This window comes from Gossypium hirsutum, chromosome A06 (genome assembly GCF_007990345.1).
Source record: "Gossypium hirsutum isolate 1008001.06 chromosome A06, Gossypium_hirsutum_v2.1, whole genome shotgun sequence".
Classification (NCBI taxonomy): Eukaryota; Viridiplantae; Streptophyta; class Magnoliopsida; order Malvales; family Malvaceae; genus Gossypium; species Gossypium hirsutum.
The window spans coordinates 82,907,509-82,916,623 of NC_053429.1; the positions used below are offsets into that span (position 1 = coordinate 82,907,509).

A 9,115-nucleotide genomic window follows, 5' to 3' on the forward strand; every position below is an offset into this window, starting at 1 on the left:
GGAAATTTATTTTTTTCGAATTTCTTTACATCTTAAGCCTAGCCGAACTCTTTCTACTCTTATAGCAGCTCCAAATTCCCACTATTTCACACACTTATCATCTATTTTACAACTTATGCAAAATAGTCCTTTTAAGTGTTTTCATATTAACACCTTTCACAAAAGTTGTTTATAAGACACCCAAGGCTCATTTTCTTCCATAAAAACTTGGGAAACATTACAAATCCTTTCATGGAAAAACCCTACACTCTTGATCATTTTGTAAAATAGTAAACTCATTTGAAAGCCCATGTTTCAAGGGTCTCAAAAGTACAAAAATATTCAAGAAAAACCATTAAAATCACTTGCTTGATGATCGCATGATTCGTAACAAGTAATAAATATTTATAATTAAGATCAAACCTAGACTAACTATTATCATGACAAAAAGGCAAGTGCACCTATCGAACAATAGTATTGTAATGGCAAGATCGGGATATCGTACCCAAGGGAACCAAAAGTATCAATAGTAACTATCTTTTATTATCTAGCCTAAGAATAAAATGGTTTGTTTATTAAACTAATTATCTAAACTAATTAACTAATTTAATTAAAGCAAAGAGAAAATTTGGAAAAAGACTTGAAGAAAAGCAATTGATAAAAACGACACCCAAGGAGGAATCCACCTAGATTTCACTTGTTATCTGACTCTGAACAAGACGATTTATTCACTTGACTTGATCCCTGAGATTCCCTAACCTATGTTATTATCCCTTTCGAGACTAATAACGTCTACCCCTAAGTTTAATTAATCAAAATTTCTTTCTTCATTAAAACTCCTAGGGAAGCAGTAAATCACTCTATGGACTCCCATATTAGGTTTCACCCTAATCCAGTAAAATCTCATAACCCTATTTCTAGGCGCTTGATCAACTCTGCTTAATTATGCCAAATCTACTCTTAGGCAGGGTCTATTCCTCCTCTGCATAAGTACATGAAATCATGAATTAATACCCGAAATATTAACTCAAGCGTTAAGAACACATAATTAAGAATAAATCAAGTATTTATCATATAGTTCAGATAATAATAACAAGATCCATCATAGGTTTTATCCCCCTTAGGTATCTAAGGGGTTTAGTTCATAATAAAATAAGAGTACATCTCAAAAGTATAAAAATAACAAAACATGATGAAAACTCTAAAAACCACTGAAGGAATTCTGAGGGAGATCTTCAGTCTTGGAGTAGCTCTGGCTTTTGGGATGGATCGTCTGGCTTTCTTCAAGTAATTCCTAGCGTATGGTTCTGTCTTCTAGAAAAGTTTTGGAAGAGGCCCCCTTTTTAGGTCACACTTAAGGTGTTTATATAGGCTTTGGATTAGCTTTCTTCCTCCTTAAGTATCCTTTTCCGTGTAAAATACAACTCTTTGAAAAAGGGACACGCCCGTGTGACGTGATTGCCAGGCTGTGTTCGCTCCGTTAAATTGCACACGGTCGTGTGGGCTCAATGGCCAGGCCGTGTGAATCATGTAAACCTTGGTCGACACCCCCGAAGGCCACGTGCGTGTGAAATGCCTGTGTGGCAAGGCTTAGGCCGTGTCATCTTCTCGATTTGGTTTGTTTTGTTCCTTTTTTGCTCATTTCTAGCTTCTTTTGACTCTTGGTGCTCTCCTGAGTACAAAACATGAAATAACCGGATTAAGATCATCAAAATCCATAAATCTAGTAATAAGCATCCATAAATATGCTAAGTATTTGGGGTATAAATATGTATAATTTGGCGTTTATCAAATACCCCCACATTTAAGCATTTGCTTGTCCTCAAGCAAAATTCGCATTTACTGCTAGAATTCATTCCTTTCAATCGCATAAGCATTACTGATAATGTTACAAATTATTCCACGAAAAATCATACAGCGAGAATTCAGCTACAGGGGCTTTAAAAACCTCAAACAATCTAAATCGAATACTTTGATAACAAAATTATAGGTATCTCCTTCCTTCAAGTAATTAACTTTAGTCCTAAATATACAGGAGATGACATCCTCACTAAAGATTCACTCAAATCACTTAAAGTGTTTAAGGTTCAAGATGAAGCACTCGATTATCTAACATGAAAAGTTATTACCATAGGCTTGCATGAAAATCAAATCTCCACCACTTGTAAATGATATGATACACTAATCAAAAGGTCTTTGTATGGTTGTAATGAGGTTTAGTTTACAAGTATGAATACAAGCTGAAGAGACAAGGGTTAGAATAGAGATAATTTGAATATATTACCCCACTATCAAAAACTTAATTACTGAACCACAAACAAATATCTAGAACTATTTTACATGAGTTCATGACAACTTTAGCTTGCTGAGAATTACAATAATAATACTGAGTTTTTTTTAAGAACAAATCAAGTCAATACAATATAGAAATCATACTTCATGATTCAGTAACAAAAAATGGTGAACATAGTGAGGTAACAATATTTAATTTAATCTCGATAAAAAAAAGTAAATTAAGTAAGAGGATTTCAACAATAATAGGTTAATGGGTTAATGATGAAGGTTAATCAATAAAAAAAAGTTAGTAGGCTCAAAAGGGGTTCACTAAGGGTTTAATTATGTGGGAAGGCTTTTTATGGAGTAAATGGGTTAAATCCTAAGTGCCTTTATCATCTCAGTATAGCAAATCATACGTGTGATCTCGACATGTATAATTGAAGCAAGTTCTAGAATAACAGTTCAATGTTGACACACTCAAACCACAAAAGAAGTGACCAAGAAAGAAAGCTATATGCTCAAAAGGCTCAAAATCTCACAAAAAATTTGGGTTTTTGATGTCATTCCTGTATACTTAAGATTTCAAGATAATACCTTAATTTAGGAAAAATAGTCTAAAAATTTTATTTCTCAAAATATCAACTTATCATGCTCGATTCTTTAAGGTCCTATAATCAAATAATCATGCATAATTCCCTTGGTCTAATTCATGACATATCAACAATAATTATAGATCAATCAGAATTCATTCTATCAATATTATGAGAAAATCACTTATGCACAAGACCAAATTCAGGGATTTGAGAATAATGCAAAAGGTTAAGTTTCATGTTCACCCCCCTACACTTAAGATGTACATTGCCCTCAATGTACAAAGATAGATTATTCAAAATAAAGAAAATCATAAGAGGAAAGGAGGTGAAACTCTCTGTTATATGGATGTAGAGCTTGATTCTGAGGCTGGAGTGTTTGGGGAAATTAGTAGCTGCCATTGTTCTTGGCTAGATGAAGAAATTGGGGCGTTGAACATGGCACTCGTGAGGTATTGTTTCCCATTTATTTCCTCATTCCATAAAATATTCCTAGATGCTTTGCTTCGAAGTCTGTAGAATCATGAAGAGCTTGTTAATAGTTGGTGTGGAAGAGAGCATAGTGGGATTACTTGTTAGAAATACCAGAATATGAAAAAAATAAAATTTACTAATATAGTTATGTCTTTCAAAATAAAATAATAAATTTGAAATTAAAATAAAAATAAAAATAAAAATAAAAATAAAATAAATAAAAAAAGAATAAAAGATAGGAGGATTCAATGATCCTCGTCAGTGGCGCCCTCAGGTGGTGGCGTTGGGGTGGGGAAGTGAGAATTTGGGGAATGGTGGCCGGAATAGGGATTAGGGAATGGGGAAGGGTAGATTTCGGCTAGGGTTTTGAAAAGGGGAAGAAGATGAACAGTGGTTCGCTCATATAGGGGAGGTTCACACGGCCTAAGGACACGCCCGTGTACTTTGAGGGTGAGCCCGTGTTTTTTGAATTTTGCGAGTTTGGTCGTGCCCGACTATTATCCCACGCCTGTGTGTCTAACACGGCCATGTTGTACGGCTGTGCCTAGCTTTGTTCGCTTCTCCCACGCCCGTGTGTTATGGTAGCTGTACACAGCTGAACGGCATGGGCATGTCTCACGCCCGTGTCGAAGAAACAGAATCGAGCCTTGTCCCTAGCACGCCCGTGGTTTTTCATCCCCACGCTCGTGGTCTCCTATCCAGTTCACCCACGGCCATGTCGCACGGCCGTGGGGATTTATCGCACCCCGTGTTTTGGGGAAATCATGTCTTGTTTCCACATGGCTGTATCGCACGGCCGTGTCTCTTCCCCTGTTTGACTATGGCTTTAGGCACGCCCGTGTGCCTAGCCGTGTGCGCTGAAAAACTTTGCAATTCAAAGAAAGTGTTAGAAATTAAAAATATGTTAGTGTTCGGGTTGCCTCCCGAGAAGCGCTTACTTATAGTCTAAGCTATACTTACCTCTCCGTTGAATGATCATGGTGGTTTGAGGAGTTCATTCTCCTCATTCCTGCTATTAGCCTTGACAAAATAAGGTTTTAGACAGGTATTGTTTACCTTAAAAGTGCTGAACTTGGGGTGACTTACCTCAACCATACAGAATGGGAAAATACTGAGTACCGTAAGAGGGATTTCCTCATTTGGTGTGGTAGTGACAATGTGGGGATCTGTAGCATTTAGTAAGACTTTATCGCCAACCTTAAGTTGATTAGTAGAGGTATTGGGCTTGTTTTGGCGTAGTTTTGGTTTATCATGTGTTCTTGGTTTGTGCGCTCGCCATTCATCTAGCTCCTCTATTTGAAGCATTCGTTCCTCATGGGTGTCTTTGTACGCTACTTGATAATAGTGCACTGTCTCCGTTGTCTTGGTTCGTGGAGGTTCCTGCAAGAATGATTGAATATTAGTTTTGTCATCGACAAGTTTCATAGCATTATCTTAAGTTTTAGAGGTTTTGACTGAGTCGCGTGCTTGGAGTGTTACTGCGTCATCTCCTGCACGAAGTGTTAGCTCTCCTGTGCCTATATTAATAATGGTTCTAGCAGTTGCTAAAAAGGGTCGTCCTAAAATTAAATGTACCTCGTTATCCTCATCCATATCTAAGACGACAAAGTCTACTGGGTAAATAAATTTATCAATTTTAACAAGAACATCTTTAATAATACCTTTAGGAAATCTAACTGTTTTGTCAGCCAATTGTATGCTCATCCTAGTCTGTTTGGGTTTACCGAGACCTAGTCATTTAAACATTTTATTCGGCATAACATTTATACTTGCCCCTAGATCGGCTAAAGCATTATTCACAGATAGACTACCAATTAAGCAAGGAATTGTAAAACTCCCTAGATCTTTCAATTTGTTATGTAGCTTATTCTTTAGAATAGTTGAGCAGACTGCATTGAGTTTCACATGCGATGTAGCGTCTAATTTTATTTTATTGCTCAGAAGTTCCTTTAAGAATTTTGCTGAGTTGGGCATTTGCGACAGAACTTCAATAAAGGGTAAGTTAATATGTAATTTCTTTAAAAGTTTGACAAACTTACCGAATTGTTCTTCTGTTCTATCTTTCGTCATCGCTTTAAGATATAGCACACGAGGTTCATAATTCGTACTTACCTGTTTAGGATCATCATCATTTACCTCTTCTCAACCTTTGTTCATCGCGTTGTCTTGCTGTAATTCTGGCTCCGGTGCAATGAATCCTTCCTTATTTTGAGTACTAATTGCATTGAGGTGTTCCCTCGGATTAGGTTTAGTATTACTTGGTAAGCTACCTTGTGGTCGTTCGGAGATTAGTTTGGATAGGTGGCCTATCTGAGTTTTGAGTCCTTGGATCGATGCTTGTTGATTCTTAAGTGCTGTCTCGGTATTTTGGAAATAGGTTTCTGACATCGAGATGAATTTAGAAAGCATCTCTTCAAGGTTTGGTTTCTTCTCTTGTTGATAAGGTGGCTGTTGAAAACCCTGAGGATTTTGTGGCTTTTGATTCCCTTGGCCACCTTAGGAGAAATTTGGGTGGTTCCTCTAACCTGCATTATAAGTTACTGTAGTGGTTATTTTGAGATCTGAAGTTATTGTTACCCATATAGTGACTTATTCTTCTTTAGTTGTAGGATTGAAGGATTAGTATTCTGTATGCACACCTCCGCCACTTGAGTCACACCTCATTACTGGATGAACCTGTGTAGAACCAAGTAAATCGTCAATCTTTTTATTGAGAAGTTCTACCTGATTAGAGAGCATGGTGACTGAATCGATGTTATAAACACCGACTGTTTTCGTTGGCTTTGTCCTCATAACTTGCCACTGATAGCTATTCAGTGACATCTTCTCTATAAATTCATAGGCATCTTCTGGTGTTTTTTTATTGATGGTTCTGCCAGCAGCTGCATCAACCATTTACCGAGTCGAGGGATTCAGACCATTGTGGAATATTTGTACTTGAAGCCAAAGCGATAACCCATGGTGAGGGCACCTTCTCAGTAAGTCCTTGTATCTCTCCCATGCATCATAGAGTGTTTCTAAATCTATCTGCACAAAAGAAGAGATATCATTAGTAATTTAGCCATTTTAGTCAGCGGAAAATATTTTAGTAAAAATTTCTCAGTCATTTGTTCCCAAGTAGTGATAGACCCTCGTGGTAACGAGTTCAACCACTGTTTAGCTTTGTTTCTCAGTGAAAAGGGAAACAACCAAAGACGTATGGCATCATAAAAAACACCATTAATTTTAAATGTATCGCAAATTTCTAGAAAGTTCGCTAAGTGAGCGTTGGGATCTTCATCCTGCAAACCATCAAACTGAACAAACTGCTGTATCATCTGAATAGTGTTAGGTTTTAATTCAAAAGTATTTGCAGCTATAGCAGGTCTAACTATGCTAGATTCAGTTCTTGTTAAAGAAGGGTTAGCATAATCATACATAGTACGTAGAGCAGGATTTTGATTAGCCGCAATTGCGGGAGGTAGCTGATTACCCTAGTTTTCAGCCATCTCGTCGGTTGGGGGTCGAGTATCGTCTTTTCACTCATTCTCTGTGTATCGTAAGCTATGCCTTATTTCTCTTTGATTTCTACGGGCTGTGTGATTGATTTCTTCGTCAAAAAGTAATGGTCCTGATGGGTTTCTTCTAGTTATAAACTATAAAAACCTGCCAAGAGAAAAAATAAGTACATTAATAAATAATAATAATAAAAAACTGAAATTAAATTGCAAGAAAAATAAATGGCTAAAGTAATAAAAATTTAGCATTCCTAATATTTTGGATCCCTGGCAACGACGCCAAAAACTTGATCACGTGATTCGTAACAAGTAATAAATATTTATAATGAAGATCAAACCTAGACTAACTATTATCACGACGAAAAGGCAAGCGCACCTATCGAACAATAGTATAGTAATGGCAAGACCGGGATATCGTACCCAAGGGAACCAAAAGTACTAGTAATAACTATCTTTTTATTATCTAGCCTAAGACTAAAAGGGTTTGTTTATTAAACTAATTACCTAAACTAATTAACTAATTTAATTAAAGCAAAGAGAAAATTTGGAAAAAGACTTCAAGAAAAGCAATTGATAAAAACGATACCCAAGGAGGAATCCATCTAGATTTCACTTGTTATCTGACTCTGAACCAGACGATTTATTCACTTGACTTGATCGGTGAGATTCCCTAACCTTTGTTATTATCCATTTCGAGACTAATAACATCTAACCCTCAGTTGAATTAATCAAAATTTCTTTCTTAATTAAAACTCCTAGGGAAGCAGTAAATCACTCTATGGACTCCCATATTAGGTTTCACCCTAATCCGGCAAAATCTCATAACCTTATTTCTAGGCGTTCGATCAACTCTGCTTAATTATGCCAAATCTACTCTTAGGCAGGGTCTATTCCTCCTCTGCATACGCACATCAAATCATGAATTAATACTCGGAATATTAACTCAAGCATTAAGAACACATAATTAAGAACAAATCAAGTATTTATCATACAGTTTAGATAATAATAACAAGATCCATCATAGGTTTTATCCCCTTAAGTATCTAAGGGGTTTAGTTCATAATAAAATAAGAGTACATCTCAAAAGTATAAAAATAACAAAACATGAAGAAAACTCTAAAAACCCCTGAAGGAATTCTGAGGGAGATCTTTAGTCTTGGAGTAGTTCCAACTTTTGGGATGGATCCTCTAGCTTTCTTCAAGTAATTCTTAGTGTGTGGCTCTGTCTTCCGAAAAACTTCTGGAAGAGGCCCCCTTTTTAGGTCACACTTAGGGTGTTTATATAGACTTTGGATTAGCTTTCTTCCTCCCTAAGTATCATTTTCCTTGTAAAATACAACTCTTTGAAAAAGGGACACACCCGTGTGCCATGGCCGTGTGACGTGATTGCCAAGTCGTGTTCACTCTGTTAAATTGCACATGGCCGTATGGGCTCAATGACCAGGCCATGTGAATCGTGTAAACCTTGGTCAACACCCCCGAAGGCCACGGGCATGTGAGATGCTCGTGTGGCAAGGCTTAGGCCGTGTCATCTTCTCGATTTGGTCCGTTTTGTCCCTTTTTTGCTCGTTTCTGGCTCCTTTTGACTCTTGGTGCTCTACTGAGTACAAAACATGAAATAACCGGATTAAAAGCATCAAAATCCATAAATCTAGTAATAAACATCCATAAATATGCTAAGTATTTGGGGTATAAATATGTATAATTTTGCGTTTATGACTTGAGAAGGCTTAAAGTTGCTAAAATTTCAAGCTCCTAAAGCCCCATTTCTTTGTTGAAAATTTTAGTTAAGAAGAAAGAATAGGTGAAAAAGATGAAGGCTAGGCACTAAGGGTATTATTTTATCACCTAATATGTCATCACTTACCTAACATTTTGACCATTTACTCTTCTTTGTCTCATGGCCGGCCAAGCTCTTTTAAAAGGGTCTTATTTCCCATTAAAGACCCCCAATTTAGGTTCTCTAGCTATTTGGCACTTTTAGCTATCAAAATAGGACTTTTGTATTTTTTGCGATGTAGTCCTTTTTTTTACAATCGGGCTCACAAACGTCACAATCAACTCACTAATTTTTTCATGCACTCTTAAAATCATGCTATAACATCTAAATAATTATAAAATAATTTATTCAACTCCAGATTAGTGGTCCCGAGACCACTATTTCGACTAGGCCCTAAATCAGACTGTTACAGGTTGTATTCTAATTAACCTGCAAGTTACTTTCCAGTTATTCGGACTTACTAAGAATTTAAATGCTTACCCCCTTCTCTTTTCCCTATCTTACAGTGCTTGTAGACT

At 36.7% G+C, this 9,115-nt stretch overlaps 1 non-coding gene across 1 annotated transcript; it reads left to right on the forward strand.

The window, feature by feature from the left end:
* The first annotated feature begins 6,273 nt into the window (after positions 1-6,273).
* LOC121231385 (small nucleolar RNA R71) lies at positions 6,274-6,379 on the forward strand. The gene has a single exon (XR_005929443.1). It is a non-coding gene; the product is annotated as a small nucleolar RNA R71 (small nucleolar RNA).
* The last annotated feature ends 2,736 nt before the right edge of the window (positions 6,380-9,115 follow it).